The sequence below is a fragment of the Corvus moneduloides genome, chromosome 4 (genome assembly GCF_009650955.1).
Source record: "Corvus moneduloides isolate bCorMon1 chromosome 4, bCorMon1.pri, whole genome shotgun sequence".
Classification (NCBI taxonomy): domain Eukaryota; kingdom Metazoa; phylum Chordata; class Aves; order Passeriformes; family Corvidae; genus Corvus; species Corvus moneduloides.
This window is the reverse complement of record NC_045479.1, coordinates 39619960-39635002: the sequence shown is the minus strand read 5'-3', so window position 1 is coordinate 39635002 and position 15043 is coordinate 39619960. Positions and strand designations below refer to the sequence as shown.

Genomic DNA, 15043 nt, shown 5'->3' with positions numbered 1-15043 from the left:
TAACGTTCTTGTTTTCCTGAAGAAGACCACTCCTTATTTGCTGGGGAGAAATGAAAAAACCCTGGCATTTATGCTTTTCTTCTCTTAAAACATCGGGTTATGATCAGTACTTCAGCAACAGCTTCATAAACTGAGCCTTCCACTAAGCAGTGGTGAGACCCTTCCAGGGGAGGGTAGGTGATACCTTTCAGAGTGCTCCAATTCCCATCTGTCTGTATAAATCACAATGCTTAGTTATCTACTCATGTCCAGATGGGATTTTGGAGTCCGTGGGACAATGGCACATGAATGATGGAGAGTGAAGCCTGTTCTACCAGTGTTCAGAACAGCTGACCTTGCACTTCCTTTGACCACTGATTTCACTAACAAATTATGATTAAGAGGCAGAAGAGTAATCCTGCCAGTGTGAGCTTGGGTTCCCTCTGTAGATTTACTGCTGAGCAGGCAGAATTGTTTTGGAAGACAGAAAGAGAGTGTGTTTTACTGTTTCTCAACATGATAAGCTGACTTCTTCAGAGAAGCTCTTATGTCTTTCATGAAGTACTATATCCATCCCAGAGAAACTGCATATCACTGTGAGTCCAATTTATGTCACTATTTATATAAAAGCTAATTTATATAGTGAAGTATATATAGAAGTAATGTATTTTATTTTTTCTACTCCAGATAGTAGAAAAATACGGGATTAAAACAATCACCATTATATCTGATTTTGCTAAATAAGTTCTATCACTGCTAAGGGAAAAAAAATCAGATTGCAACTTTAAATGTTCCTTTAAACTTCTTCCTGAGCATACCAAAGGACAATTTTCTAGGAAAAGCAATGGTATTGCTCTCACTGCACAGGACACACTAACTTGTGTGCAAGAGAAAGGAGTTTCAGAAAGGCAGATACACAACTCTGGTATGTAATGTAGATTAGAATTTAACATTGAAGACTATTTTGCAAAGACAGTTAAGTCATTCTGCCAACCATAATGTCCCTTAGTTATGCAAATGTCCAAGTAGAGCAGCGATTATCTGCCTGTGACAATGCAGGTCTTTCCACTACTGCTAAGGATAGCTTTATGAGAAGGTACTGCTGCCCCTATAGGACTGGGTTGCCTGAGGGTCATTTTCATCATCTTTGAACATGAAAAAGTTTATTTAAATGTAGTCCTGGAACCTGAAATGCTTAATTCACCCATTCACAAAAAGCTGTCTGTAAACAGATGCAAAATACATACAGTAACAGCTATTCTAGTAAAAGTTTACATCAATTTGCCAATTTTCTTCCCTCACTGTCTCAGATCCTACATGTTGCCATGTTATCACCAGACTTTCAGCTATTGCTGTGCATTTACTGATTGGAAACCATAGTAGGACACATTCCTGTAACAATGCAGACCCAAGGAGAAAGTTATATTTTCTCTCTAGTAGTCACCATTCATAACTTATAATATACTCTGTGAAAAGACTGAGAAAACCATTGATTGATTTAAATCTGCCTTAATTTTTGACCAAAGGCAAAAACTCCACACACTGGTGCTTAACCATACTTTGCATCAAGTACAAGCATGCAGTTTTCCATACAAATTCCATAAGGTGTTTAATCTGCTATTGCAAAAATACTTATTTGCATACAATCACACCCTGCTGTGGTTTTAAATGTTTTCTGAGAATACATTTTGAGCCTATTATCTTAACCTCACTGCCTTTCTACCCACATACAGACTAACAGACATGCAAACCCTTTAATTTTTATTCAGGCCTGACTGTAATTAAGTTGAAGTACATTTGTTCTTTAAAACTATAGGACTCAGCTTATTCCATAAGTATTGCTGGTGAACACATGGTTGTTAAGTTGCTGAGCTGTGGCAGGATCTTCAGCTTACAAATAAAAGTTCTTATTACAGGAGAAAACAGTGATGGAGTGATGGGCAGTTTTGCGTGTTGCTGTAGTCTGAATTGTTTGTTCAGGCCATGCGTGCCACGTGTTGAACAGACGCAGTCAGCCACAAATAGCACTATCTTACCTTTCAAAGATCTTAACCCAAGTACTAAGAAGCACTGACCCTAGTTAGACATATCAGGGTGAAGAACATATTTTTACTGACCTCCTTGTTGGAGACAGGTTTGATCCAGATGCAGAGAATATGCACCTGCACAAACACATCGTGACATGGCAGCACATGCTATGCTAGGTATACTCTTCCCCATCATTCAGTGTCTGAAAAATGAATATATCTCATTTGTTTAAAGAAGACATTGGAAGTAAAAAACCAAAAACCTTAAGAATGGACAACAATACCATTTACTGACTCCTGCTATAGCTGCACCCTGACAATCAACTCCTCTTCTTGACATTTTACAAAGTATTTTAATACTTTGTCAAGCCAATAGACAGAAAGGACCATAGCTGACTCTTGCTTTGTTTATGCCAAATCCGAAGTGTCTTAGCCCCACAATGCTCCTGAATTGAGTTTTAGTATGTAGTTGTTAACCTGGAGCAAATATATTCCACTTCTGTCATGAATATACCATGTGAAATAATGTATAGTTAGGGCACAAGTAGGTGGTAAGAACCCATTTTAAGAAGCCAGAACCCATAGGATGCAATTGGCCTCTGGAGGCCACCTAGGACAGCCTACTGCTCAGTCCAGACTGCTCAGGACCATGTTTAGGCAAACTGGGTATCTCCCTGGAAGGAGGTCACATGCCTCTCTTGGCAACTTCTTACGATACTTGACCACCTTCACAATAGAAAGAAAGACAGAAAGAGAAAGAAAGAGAGATAGAGGGACTGAGAGAAAGAGATCAAGAAAGAGAAATAAATAAATCTCTGAATCTAAGCAGAACTTAGCAGGATGTGTCCATTCCCTCTCAGCTGCACGTCTCAGTGCACGTCTGAGAAGAATCTGGCACATTTTTCCATGTGGGCAACAGCAGTAAGATCTTCCTGTAGCTGTCTCCTTAAGGCTGAACAATATCAGTTCTCTCAGACTACTCCAATACACCATTTTCCCAGCCCCCGACCATCTTGGTGTCTCTGTCCTATACTAGCTGCCAAATGGCCATACTGCATCAGACTACACAAGTATCCCTAACTTGCTTCTGGACTTAATGACCAGAACTAAACCACCAAGGGTAGAAAGAACAGGTCAGGTACAGCACAATCCTTTTTGATATATATTCAGTTTTCTGTAAATCATTGGCTAGGGAAAACCAGAACCAAAGGCCACTGTCTTCCATTCAATTTACTAGCTGCTAATGCACTGCTTTGCTTTTATTTCCTTTATTGGTTTTGCCTGCATTACTTTACAGTTAGAGACTGAATTTCCACCTCTAGTCTAATACCCATGCTGTTCAGCAGAAGGAGATCCTTTTGAAACTCCTTGCTGTCAGCTTCATAGTGCACTACTGCACAGGATTTTGCATCAGCAGCAAACTGTACTGCTGCTTTTACTCAAGTCTCTTTCCAAGACCACTTCTGAGTATGCTAACTAGTGCAGGTCCCAGCATGAATCCCTGTGGGAATCCAATCTCACCCTCCCACATTGTAAAAAATGACTATTTATTGCTACCTTGTTAACCCTCCTCTTTCAGCTAGTTACTAATTCACAAGAGAGGCTTCCTTCCTAACCTATGACAGCTGCTCCAACAGTGTTCTCTAGCAGCACTGCTGAAAGACTGTGCCAGAGGCTCTTTTGAAATCACTACTATGAATGTATCACCCTGGTTTATCAGTTTCTTGATTTCGTCAAAGAACTTCATAATGATGACAAAGCTTCTCTATCTACAAAAACCCATGTTGATTTTTCCACAGTCTGACGTATTCGTCTGTATGCTAAAGCCTCACCCCACCACTCTGTCACTGGTTAGCTTGTGTGACCTGAGACAAGTCTTGGTGACTATTCCAATAAGAGGGCTCAGACACTGAAAATGAACATTTATATTCCTTAAATCCAAAATTACTGTCTTAAAAATTCTCATCCAGTTGTTTTCCAGCTGAGGAGGTGCTTACATTCCATAAATTCTTACTTCAGTGAGGTTCCCAAAACATCTCTGACCACTTTCACATGTACCTCCCAGCAAGATAGTTCTACTCCTAGAAGTCCAGCTCAGATGATCAATTAAACAATTCCAGCGTATTGATTTCAGAGCTTAAGGAAGCGGTAATAACTGTATGATGGCTATAGCACACCCTGACTATGTGGAAAATATTAATTTATATCTTCACAGATTGAGGACAAAATGAAACCCACGTCCCCCACAAGTGAATGTCAGGCTTTCTAATCACTGAACTACAGGAAATGGACAGGATGGCTTCTCCTAGCCTTGAATATGCACATTCTGCATAAAAGGGCCCCCTTAGGTGTCTTGCAAAAAAAAGTTGACTGACATGAACTCCAAGTGGAGCAAGCAGCTCCTTCCAACTCTGTTATTTTGAGGATTCTGAGGGACACACTTTTAAGTTTTGCATCTGTACTTGTCTGCCTGTTCTGCCTCTGCAGTGAAACACTTCCCACGTAGCTGTGTTGGTAAAACAGAGTATTTGTCAGTGTCCTGGTTCTGAACTCGCAGCGTGGACTTAACTGAACATTCCTGGATTAGCACTGTAGTGGCTGAGGCAAAGGTGCACATTCCGCCCGCAAGTTTTCCAATAGCAGTCATAATACTGACTCATGGGACACAACTGACACGAGCCCAGCATCTGTCAAGATTATTTAGCACTATTCCCCAGTCACTGTGACTTCAGTCACATAAATGTCATTTCACAGTGAAAAGTTTAGCCGGCATCTTTTCCAGAGTAGATCCCAGTGATCTTGTTGGTCCACTTGCTTCCACCACATACCATGTAGGAAACCTGGACAGAGAACTAGATGCAATTGAATTCACCCACCACCAAGGCAATGTTAACTGCCACAAATCCGAGCTGTGCAGTACCAAGACCTGCTGCAGACCTAACCCACACTTCTTTGTAAGCAAAATGAAATTATATTGCTTCTATTGCACAAGAAGCACAGAAATAATTCCACTAATGCTAATGAAGTACCAACTAACACAATGACAACTGCCCTAAGCATATCTAAGTATTTATTCACTAAATGAGTAAGGCAAAGGGCACTTGCTGCATGCAGAGATTTAAAATAACCAGCTGTTTCCTCCTCTGAGAGGCCTCTATTCTGTCCCCCAAAGGCGCAAAATAGAAAAATGCTGTATGATAGGCAACGTAATTCCATCATACTTGGTGCCCACAAGGAAGTCAAAAACACAGCTGCACAAGTTGCCTAATTTTTAAAAGTCTGCCATTGTGATGATGTTCTTTGGACACTGTTTTGTAGATAGTACATAGTCAAGTGTACGCAGTTCTGAGGCCCTTAATTAGACATATCCCACTTCTTTATTACAGGCTTAATAACCTGGAAACAGACGTGTGTATATTCAACAAACTGGTGGTTCTCCAGGGAAACAATCACCAAGAAATTACAGGAACTGCATATGACAGCCTTTTTAAGGAAATGAAACCAGTTCAATTTGGTTATACAGAACATTAACTTGTGAGAAGAACTGAAATAATATATATACTTGTGAGGCCCAAAAAGCAGCTTCATTTGCAATGATGTTTTTCAGGCTTTCAACATTCAAATGATAAAGAGGCAAACATCTAGCGTGTCTAAGAATAAATGACATAGTACCTCAGCCAGCAAGCTCAGACTAAAATGAGGTCAGAGGAAATACCTAAGTTTAAAAGTACCTTTTTGCAACTCATTGTATTATCTTTAAAAGTTTACTGACCAACTGTCACAACAAGTACCCTGTCCTTCATAGAGTATTACTTAGAACTCATGGATCCTTTAACCTTGTCAGTGGTTTATTTGTACAAGGACAAGACAATTTATACAACTGAGAAAAAACAAATTACAATATAAAGAGCCATCAGAAGAATTTCTGAATGACTAGGTCTGCTCCACTTTTTCCTGTAAGAGCAGAAAGTTTGTCATATTCCAGCAGTCATTTCAGGAAAAAAATCACTATGTGAATTAAAATGTCCAGCTGCAAGACACCTTTATTTACTATTGGATTTGAACTTTCTTTTTCACTTTTAAGTGAAATCACAGCTAATGACAATACTCAATGAAGCAACAAACTACTGGTTTAAACTAGCTCAATCTTGCACTTCCTTCTGAAAAACCAAATACTATGAACTGTACTGGGGGGGTGTGCTTTCATAAGAAGGGCAGGATCTGGCCATAAGCAGCTGCTGTATGGCCCCTACTGTATGCAGGGGGTTTGTTTGGTTGTGAAAACAAAAACTTCCTGATGTGATATACAAAGGGTTATTCTATCAAACATGCCACACATGAGGGGATGCAGAATGTGACGTGACTGGCGTTATTCTTTTCAGCTAGTACATTAATTCCAGCTCTCTGTCTTTGTAAATCTGTTTTCCACCTCCTGAAATGTTGTCATAGTCTGAATGTGCGGGTTTTTATTTTTAAAAGGCAGGGTTTTTTAGTGTCAAATGAATTTTGGAAAACGTGGGTTAGAATACAATTACTCTAGGTAGCCTCCTATAGCAGAGAAAGTGCACAAGCTTCTGCACCGCATTTCAACCAGAAACATGCTTTCACTGCAGTCATAAACCAGAAAAGACAGTGTTTATAGTAGAGCCCTCACCTATAGCTGTGTTAGGTGGTGCCTACAGGAGTATCAAAGGCCTTCTGTATTACATAACAAAGTGACTGCAAAGTTCAGTGATTTGTCATGAGGCTGCTGCTATGATTCTATTTTTAAGCTAAACTGTTTACTCTCCTATGTTTTCTGCAAGAGTAGAAGTTATGGTTGAAACATTAAAGATCTGAGTCCATGTTCATCTCCAAAAACACATCCAGCCTTCATGCTGGTGTAGACATATCTCATACTGGTCAGAAAAGACTTCCCTGATGAGAAGACAAACTATACATGACATGCGAAAGGTTCCAAAATTCTTGAGAAAAAGAGATACAAGTCTTCACTTCATGCCCCTGAGAAGTTTGTTGCCATGAATCTCTGAACAGCATATGAAAGGAAACTGCAGACACACAATGCAGAATCTGGCATTCTACTCCCCAATAGTCCTTTGTCAGGTCCAGATATTAAGAAAGAATACAAAATAAATAAGAAAACACTGTTTTAATCAGATAAATCACAGACTCAATTAGGTTGGAAAAGACCTCTAAGATCATTGAGTCCAACCTGTGACCAATCACCACCTTCACTGGTGAGGCTGCCCCTTGAGTGCTGTGTCCCATTCTGGGCCCCTCAGTTCAGGAAGGACGTTGAGACGCTTGAACGTGTCCAGAGGAGGGCAACAAGGCTGGTGAGGGGCTTGGAACACAAGCCCTATGAGGAATGGCTGAGGGAGCTGGGGTTGTTTAGCCTGGAGAAAAGGAGACTCAGAGGTGACCTTATCACTCTCTACAACTACCTGAAAGGTGGTTGTAGTCAGGTGGGGGTTGGTCTCTTTTTCCAGGCAGCAACTGACAGAACAAGAGGACACCGTCTCAAGCTGTGCCAAGGGAAATTTAGGTTGGATGTTAGGAAGAGGTTTTTTTCTGAAAGAGAGATAAAGTTTTGGAATCGTCTGCCTGGGGAGGTGGTGGAGTCACCATCTCTGGATGTGTTTAAAAAAAGACTGGATGTGGCACTCAGGGCCATGGTTTAGTTGAGGTGGTGTTAGGGCATAGGTTGGACTCAGTGATCTTGAAGGTCTCTTCCAGCCTGGTGATTCTGTGATTCTGTGATTCTTGTCAACTAGACCATAGTACAAAGTGCAGTCACTTCTTGAACACCTCCAGCAATGGTGACTCCACTATCATCCCCAGCCAGTCCATTCCAATGCTTAGCAACCCCTTCCATGAAGAAATTCTTCCTGATGTCCAATCTGAACCTCCCCTGGTGCAGCTTGAAGCCATTTCCTCTTGTCCTGTTGCTAGCTCCATGGGAAAAGAGGATGACCCCTACCTTACTCCAACCTCTTTTCAGATAGTTGTGGAGAGCTATAAAGTCTCCCCTGAGCCTCCTTTTTCCCAGGCTAAACAACCTCAGCTTCCTCAGCCCCTCCTCATATAACTTACCCTCTAGACCATTCCCCAGCTCTGTTGCCCTTCTCTGGACATGCTCCAGCACCTCAATGCCTTTCTTGTAGTGAAGGGCCCAGAAGTGACACAGGACTCGAGGTGAGGCCTCACCAGTGCTCTGTACAGGGGAAAAAATCTGCTGTTAAAATGTATGTGACTGCACTGCGCTCCTGCTTACAGAATTGAATGCTGCCTAAATCAACATAGGCCAAAGGCAAAAGCACTTGACCTGCAGAGTCCAAATTTCGTTATAAAACCCACCAAAACATGTTGGTGTCATCTTGTAAGAATCCAGGAAGTGGAAAAGGAGTTCCTGGAATGAATCAACACGGAAATACATTAGGGCAGTGCAATGAGAACTTCTGGAAATACAATCTACCACATATCTGATGCAGTTCAATTTTATTTCCTCCTAAAATACTGAGAATCTTTCCAAAATATCTATATGACCTCATTTTTAAATAAAAAGGAGGTGTTAAACTCTGAAAATTTTCATTTGGAGTGAAAGTTTTTTAATAAAGGAAAAAATTTTAAATAGTACTAAAATTTAACACCTTTGAAATGACCATTTAATTGGGTAAACCATTTATGAATCAAGAGAATTATGAAATGTATGATTATGTCTGTTGCCTCAGAAAAGCCATATATTTAGCACACCCAGCAGTGGTATAACACCACATAAAAATGCCAAAGCAAACAATTTGAAAAGTTTAGTTACTAAAATAATAATTTTACAAATTTTATCTATGAGTGAAACACTTAGGGAAAAGCTTTAAAGATGGTAGCAGCATCTAATTTTTAAAAAGAGAGAATGTGAGCTATAGTGAAATAACAGAGAAGGCTTTTGACTTCAAAGTTTACATAAAGAAAGTTTAGCAAGATCTAATAGAAATGAAGATGACATCGAAGGACTTAAAGCAATAGAAGTTCATAATTTACAAAAGTCTGTAGGCAGCTATGAAATCTTTGAAAGACTTGTAATTGATGCAGCATCTGGACAGAGCTGCAATAATCTCAGTTTGGGATGACAGAAATGATTGTAGATATGAGCAGCAACAAGTATGTCATGGATCCAAAACATCTATGAAGTGAGAAAGAGAAGGAACAACACAACAGAAATTCCCAGCGAGAATGCAACACAACAAGGTCTCAAGAAGCAAGAAAATCCCCCAGAGAAAGATCTATGATGGCCACAAAGTGCAGCAAAGTTCCATTATCTAAATACTGAATTGGTCTGTCAGTAAATCTGGGTGACCTGGATGAGGTAACACTCAGTTAGACAGTAAGAATGACCAATTTCACACATGAACAAAAACAGCACTTCACCTTTGATGAAGATGTTGAACTTGACTGTAAAAGAGATGCTCTGCTATCCTAATTTAATACAAATCCTGACATAATTTAAGTGCGACCGTTCACATGAACTGGTGAAGGCATGGTGAGAGCTAGAGGGAGGAGAAAATAAATAAATGACCCAGAAGAAGAGATACATCAAAACTTTGTTCCTTGCTCATCTAGACACTGCCAAAAAGACTAGGGAAAAATTGCAAGGCACAATACTTAGTTGAATGTGCACTCACAGATCGGGATCAACAACTGAACAGACTTTAAGGCCAGTCCTGTGACCTGAAGGTCACAAGGAATCCTGTAGATGTTTATCTTAAGAACAGCCTATTGCTTTGTAGCCCATTGGTATAGTATGTTTATGGCATATGAGCATATACTGTATGTTAGATGACAGCGTTTGCTACATGACTTCACCTATTACATGACTCAGATATAGGAGAATCCCATTTGCTCTGTGCATTAGTCCTCTGGTCTCACATGCACAGGAGCCAACAGCTGGGGTGGTGCAAATGCTAAACCACAGTTGTGCTCTCTCCATCCTTTTCCTTCTAGGTATTATCACCCTTCTAGCATGTCCATCTGAAGAAAATTTCTGCACGGACTTCAGCTTTTTCCGCTCTCACACAACATACAGATTAAATGAATGTTGGGATAGTGATCCATTACTTTTGACATTTCTGCTACAAAGCAGTAACTGTCCAGGGAAGGGAAGAAAGTGAGCAACTGTGAGAGCAAGATTTTCTATTCTCTTTATCATGAAGTAACTGAAAAAGAGACAAAAGAGGAGTTGCACAACTCCTGAGAAAGTCACATAGACAGACCTGTTCTATGAAGCAACTTGGTGCAAGGCATTGTTTGGTGAAGCGTTCAGAAGTTAGATTATGGCCAAAGCAGGTGGATAACAAGAAGAGACAAAGCTGAATTTTATGCAGGCTGCTGGCTGCTCTAACTGTGAGCAGTGTGTTTCTGTGTATGTTGGGACAAGACCTACACATTCAAGATTAATTGTAGATCACAATGTCTTCTGGCCCAAGACCTGTCACACGTATTGGTCTGTAAAGAGGGAACAGACACGGTGACGCGCAGGTAGCGAGAGCAGAACAAACGTGTGGGTTTTTTGCACTGGCTAACAGGAGTGTTAAGAGTTTCCACAAACGTGCACAGGTGTGGCACCTCCTCTGTTCTTCTTGTTTCCCACACTAATTGTGCTGTATCTTTGTTTATAACGTGCACAGCCCCTGCCTTTGTGTTCAGTCGCGTGTAATGCAACCTTACGAACGCAGCACAACTCCGACAGCCGTAGGTGAGAAGTCACCGCGGCAGCATCTAACGTAACACCGTGACATCGAGTGTTACAAAAGTTACAGCAAACCGAGCCAATCCTTCCCAGAGCTGTGCGCGCAATTACAGTTTTAATTTTTTTTTTTTTTTTTAACCTGAGGAACCAGTAAGACACGCTTCGCGGCCGCCTCCCTCGCCGCCGGCCCCCGCACAGCTCCGGCGTCACCCCGCGGCCGCCCCGCCGCCCGGGCGGTGCCAGCGCCGGTGCCGGGTCCCCGCCGCCCCGCCCGCCCCGCTGCTCCCCGGGCGCTGCCCCGGAAGGCGATCGCGCCGCGCTCCGGAAGCGGAGCCGGGCAGGGTCCGTCCCAGAGCGCGGCCCTGTCGCTGCCGCGGTCGGAGGCGCAGCCGTGCCCCGGCCCGACGCGGGGCCGCCGTCTCGCCCGTCACAGGCGGCCCGGCCCGGCGGCCAGCGCGGGGCTCATGGCCCAGGTGGGTGCTGGTCCTCGCCCCCTCCCCCGGCTCTTTCCCGCGGGGTGCCTGGCCGGCTTCGCTGCCGCCCCCTCCCAGCGGAGCCTCCCGGGCCCCGGAGCAGCCCCCTTGTCTGGCCTCCTCCCGTGGGAGCCGGGCTGGGATGTGCCCCGCGATAGGACCTGCTTTTCCTTCCCCGTGGGTCCGGGCGCGGGAGCTCAGTGGCGGCTGCGCCCCCGCGGGCACGGGGGACTCCGGCCTGGGGCTGTTTCTGGACGGGGAAGGCCGGGGACGGAGGGGGGATCGCTGCCTTAGTCTGGGGCTGGGGCTGGGCCGGGAGCGGGGGTGGACGAGCGGAGTGCGAGTTTAAAAACAAAAGACGAGGCGATAAATTTGTCCGGGCTGTGGCTGTGCTGGAGGCAGGTCTGGCGCGGGGAGCGGTCCCGGCTGCCTTGACCGCCCGCCCGCCTCCTCGGTGCTCGGCGTGTCTGATGGTTGTGTCTCATCTCGTGTGGCCTGTCAAGCGCTTGCGCCTTCCTCCAGGTCAGCTGCGTCCGTCATATGCCTCCCAAGACAAGTGCGTTTGCTATTCCACGTCGCTGAGCAAACTCGGGGGGCTTTGAGGTGCGAGCCCTGAGACTAATTGGGAGCTCTGTCGGGTCAGTGGGTTGGGACCCGCAGACAGAGCCTGCCAAGGGAAGGGGGTCCTCCAGGCTCTTCAAAGGGGTGCTGTGTGTATGAATGAAAGCGGTCCCTAGCTCACTTCCTCCTCATTTTAAACTACTCTTCCTATGACATATCTCTAGACTTAAATGTCTTCTTAATGTGAAGACACACAGGCGTCAAAGGTTGTCTCAGTACTCATTTGGCTCGGGTGCTCATCTAAACTTGAAATCTTTTTGAAGAAGAATGCATGTTTTTGCATCTTACTGGTCACTGCATCTTGTTCAAAGTCATTGCATAAGATGTCATAATCATGATTAGAAATCACTAGCAATGTTGTACTGTGAGTTGAAAGCAATACTGTTGTTGCACTGAAGACATAGTGCAGAAATCAGGATAGATTTTAGTAAGTATTGAAAAAGTTGCCAACTGTGGTCTGTTATCAATAATATTTTTAACAAGTGTTTTATTTGTGACTTTTAAATAGCCACTTTTAAAATTTTTTTTTTACTCTAAGGCCTAGTGACGAAGTGATATTTAGTGTAATGAGCAAAAAAGTTCTCTGAATAAGTCTTTAATGGTGTTAACGTTAGCAGTAATTCCATATAATGAACCTGTCATTAAATCTGTTCTTCTAGTTCTACAGTATATTTGCATTTAGCAAAAAAACCCCCTAATTTTTAAAGATTTATTGCTCTGTTAAAAGTGGCTTGGTATTAAGATGTACAGGTTCAGATCCAATAAGCATCCTGATTTTTCTGTTGAAGTCAGCAGAACTGCCAGGGAAATCCATTGTCTGTTTTCCTTGGTTAGCAAGTGCATTTGAACAGCACACCTGTCTATGCCTGCTTGAAAAGAAACCTATATCAGTATAAAGCACCAGTTCAGGTCCAAATACTGCTAACTCCACTCTAATAAAGGGAAAGAAATTAAGAACTTTATTCCTTGACTGAGATTCCCTGAGTTTATTTACTTCCATGTCAAGAATGCTTTGAAAATGCTTGTTGAAACAGTGTGCCAGCAGTTGTATGAATATATGGTTAAATGGCTTTTCAGGGTTTTGCTCACTTTCCAGTTCAGTGTTTTGTCTCAAGTGTTGATGGTGAATGTAGTCAAAATAAACTGTTCTCATTTCTGTGTAATTTTTACAGGCACTTTTTTGTCATACAAGAAATTTCTGTTAAAGAGAAGATCAATTGTCTTAAAATGCTGCTGTAGGCAGGTGGTAGTCTGTGGAAGAATCTAGCTTTGTAAGAAAATGAGGGTTTCATTAACTGGAAAAATATAATACATGGCACTTGGGAAGACTGGTTTTCAGAAACGTGCATCTGATTCTGCACTTCAGTTCCTGAACTGTAATGTTGATACGTCTTACCTTTTGAATTGATATGATTATATTTCTTTTTTTTGTTAAGTGGATGAACATAAGCAGATACATTTACTTTGCGTGGAAATAGTTCTCTGCTAAATTTAGCAATCCAGTAATAAATCCCATTGTTTCTAAGTTAAAAAGATTATTGCTAACAGTCTGTACCTACTTACGAGAAAGTGGCTACATCCGCGTTTATTAGGCATCTGATTATGACCTCATTGAAATTAATTTTGTTCATTTCTGTGATCACTGGGATGCAGTTTAAGCAAAACAACTTTTTGAATAATGGATGAAATTCACTCCTGAGTAGAGAGGTTTGTTAGACGACTTTAATCACCAGAACCATTTAAATTCCTTGTAAGTACTAAACGATGGTTAAGATAATACTTAACATGGCTGCAATGGTTTTATTCCATGTATATTCTGCTTATGCAAATATCTGAGGTGATTTAATCAGTGATATTTAAAATAATTATCTGGTAAAACTATCATTGAGTTAGAGAAGCTAATGCTCTCTGCTTTAGTGAATATGAAGGGTGAAAGTGGTTAATGTAGTGAACTGGCCTCACTTCTTGCTTCTTATGCCCAAGTAGACTATGGCTGCTTAGGTTCCTGCAAAGATTGGAATAAGGTTTAATCTTAGGAAAAAGTTGATTAAAATAGCTACTTTCAGCTGTGCAGGCAAGTTGAAATTTAAAATGTGGCAGTGTCTGAGTGTTTCCACAGCATCCCAAGCTGATCAAAATTGGACCTTCCACCTTCCCAGCATCCTTCCTTCTCTTCCTTCCTTGTGCTGGTATGGATTGCACTAGGAACTGGTTCAGGAACCTATACTGGCTGAAAATTAGCAACTTTTTTTTTTTTTTTTTTCTTGGTAGAATTAGTTTTCAATTGACTCGGCACGCTGAACCAACTCACCTGGCAGTTGCATACCTGTCAGTAGTGGCTGTGTGAGCGAAGGGGTGGGATCCCAAAAAGGAAGGGTAAGAGTGGCACACCATAGGCCTGGATCTATGAGGTTGACGTTGCAGGACTCCAGCCTTCGACCTACTCTTGCTTTGCCTTGGCATACAGCTGGCATAGACCAGCTCCACCATTGAAAAACATGGTCCTGTTTGCTTCCACTCTGCTCTGCTGCTTCCTCCTTTGTGCAGGCAAATACTTGTATGGTTGTGTGGTGAGCCGGGCTGAGGACTGAACTAACCTGGGGGAGGGGCAGGCAGGGAAGGGTTCGCTTTGAGCTGGATCAGTTTGCTGCACAAACATTTGTGCTGGCTCAGAGATGGGGGTGGAAGCAAGCAGTAAGGGGAGCAGGGTGTGTCTGTTTCTTTTGGTGACAGTGACACATTATGCCAGCTTAGAGTATATTTGATACTGGCCTAATTCTGTGAAGGTAAGATGGTGTGGCATTAAGGCTTTGAAAACATCGTTTGGTTATGGTTCATGGGGGTATTTACATCTAAGACCCCTCAAACCAGGGTGGTGTGTGTCTGATTTCATTCTGTGCTTTGAAGGGATTTTGAGGGAAGAATCTGGCCTTTCGTATAGTAACTAATTAAAAAAAAATTATTTGGTACCTGTTGTTTCATACAACTGGTGTTCATCACATTACTGCAACAAATGAATTTGTTTGGCATGTATATTGAATTTTAAATTTAAATAAGGAAAGTTAGTGATCAGTGTGTCCACTAAGAAAATGGCAGGATATTTTGCAGTAATGAGTAGATAAAGAGACAGAACAAATCTATGAAAATTATGAGGCTGATGTAAGATACCATTATAACTTCAGACAGTTTCTGGGGAGGCAGTC

The 15043-nt window shown here is 42.3% G+C and overlaps 1 protein-coding gene across 1 annotated transcript in view; it reads left to right on the top strand.

Moving 5' to 3' along the window:
• Positions 1-11104: 11104 nt before the first annotated feature.
• Positions 11105-15043, top strand: part of FRS2 (fibroblast growth factor receptor substrate 2) — a 49919-nt gene continuing 45980 nt past the window's right edge. The window contains exon 1 of the mRNA XM_032106008.1: positions 11105-11219. The gene's annotated coding sequence lies outside the window, so the exon portion shown is untranslated. The remainder of the gene's footprint in view (positions 11220-15043) is intronic.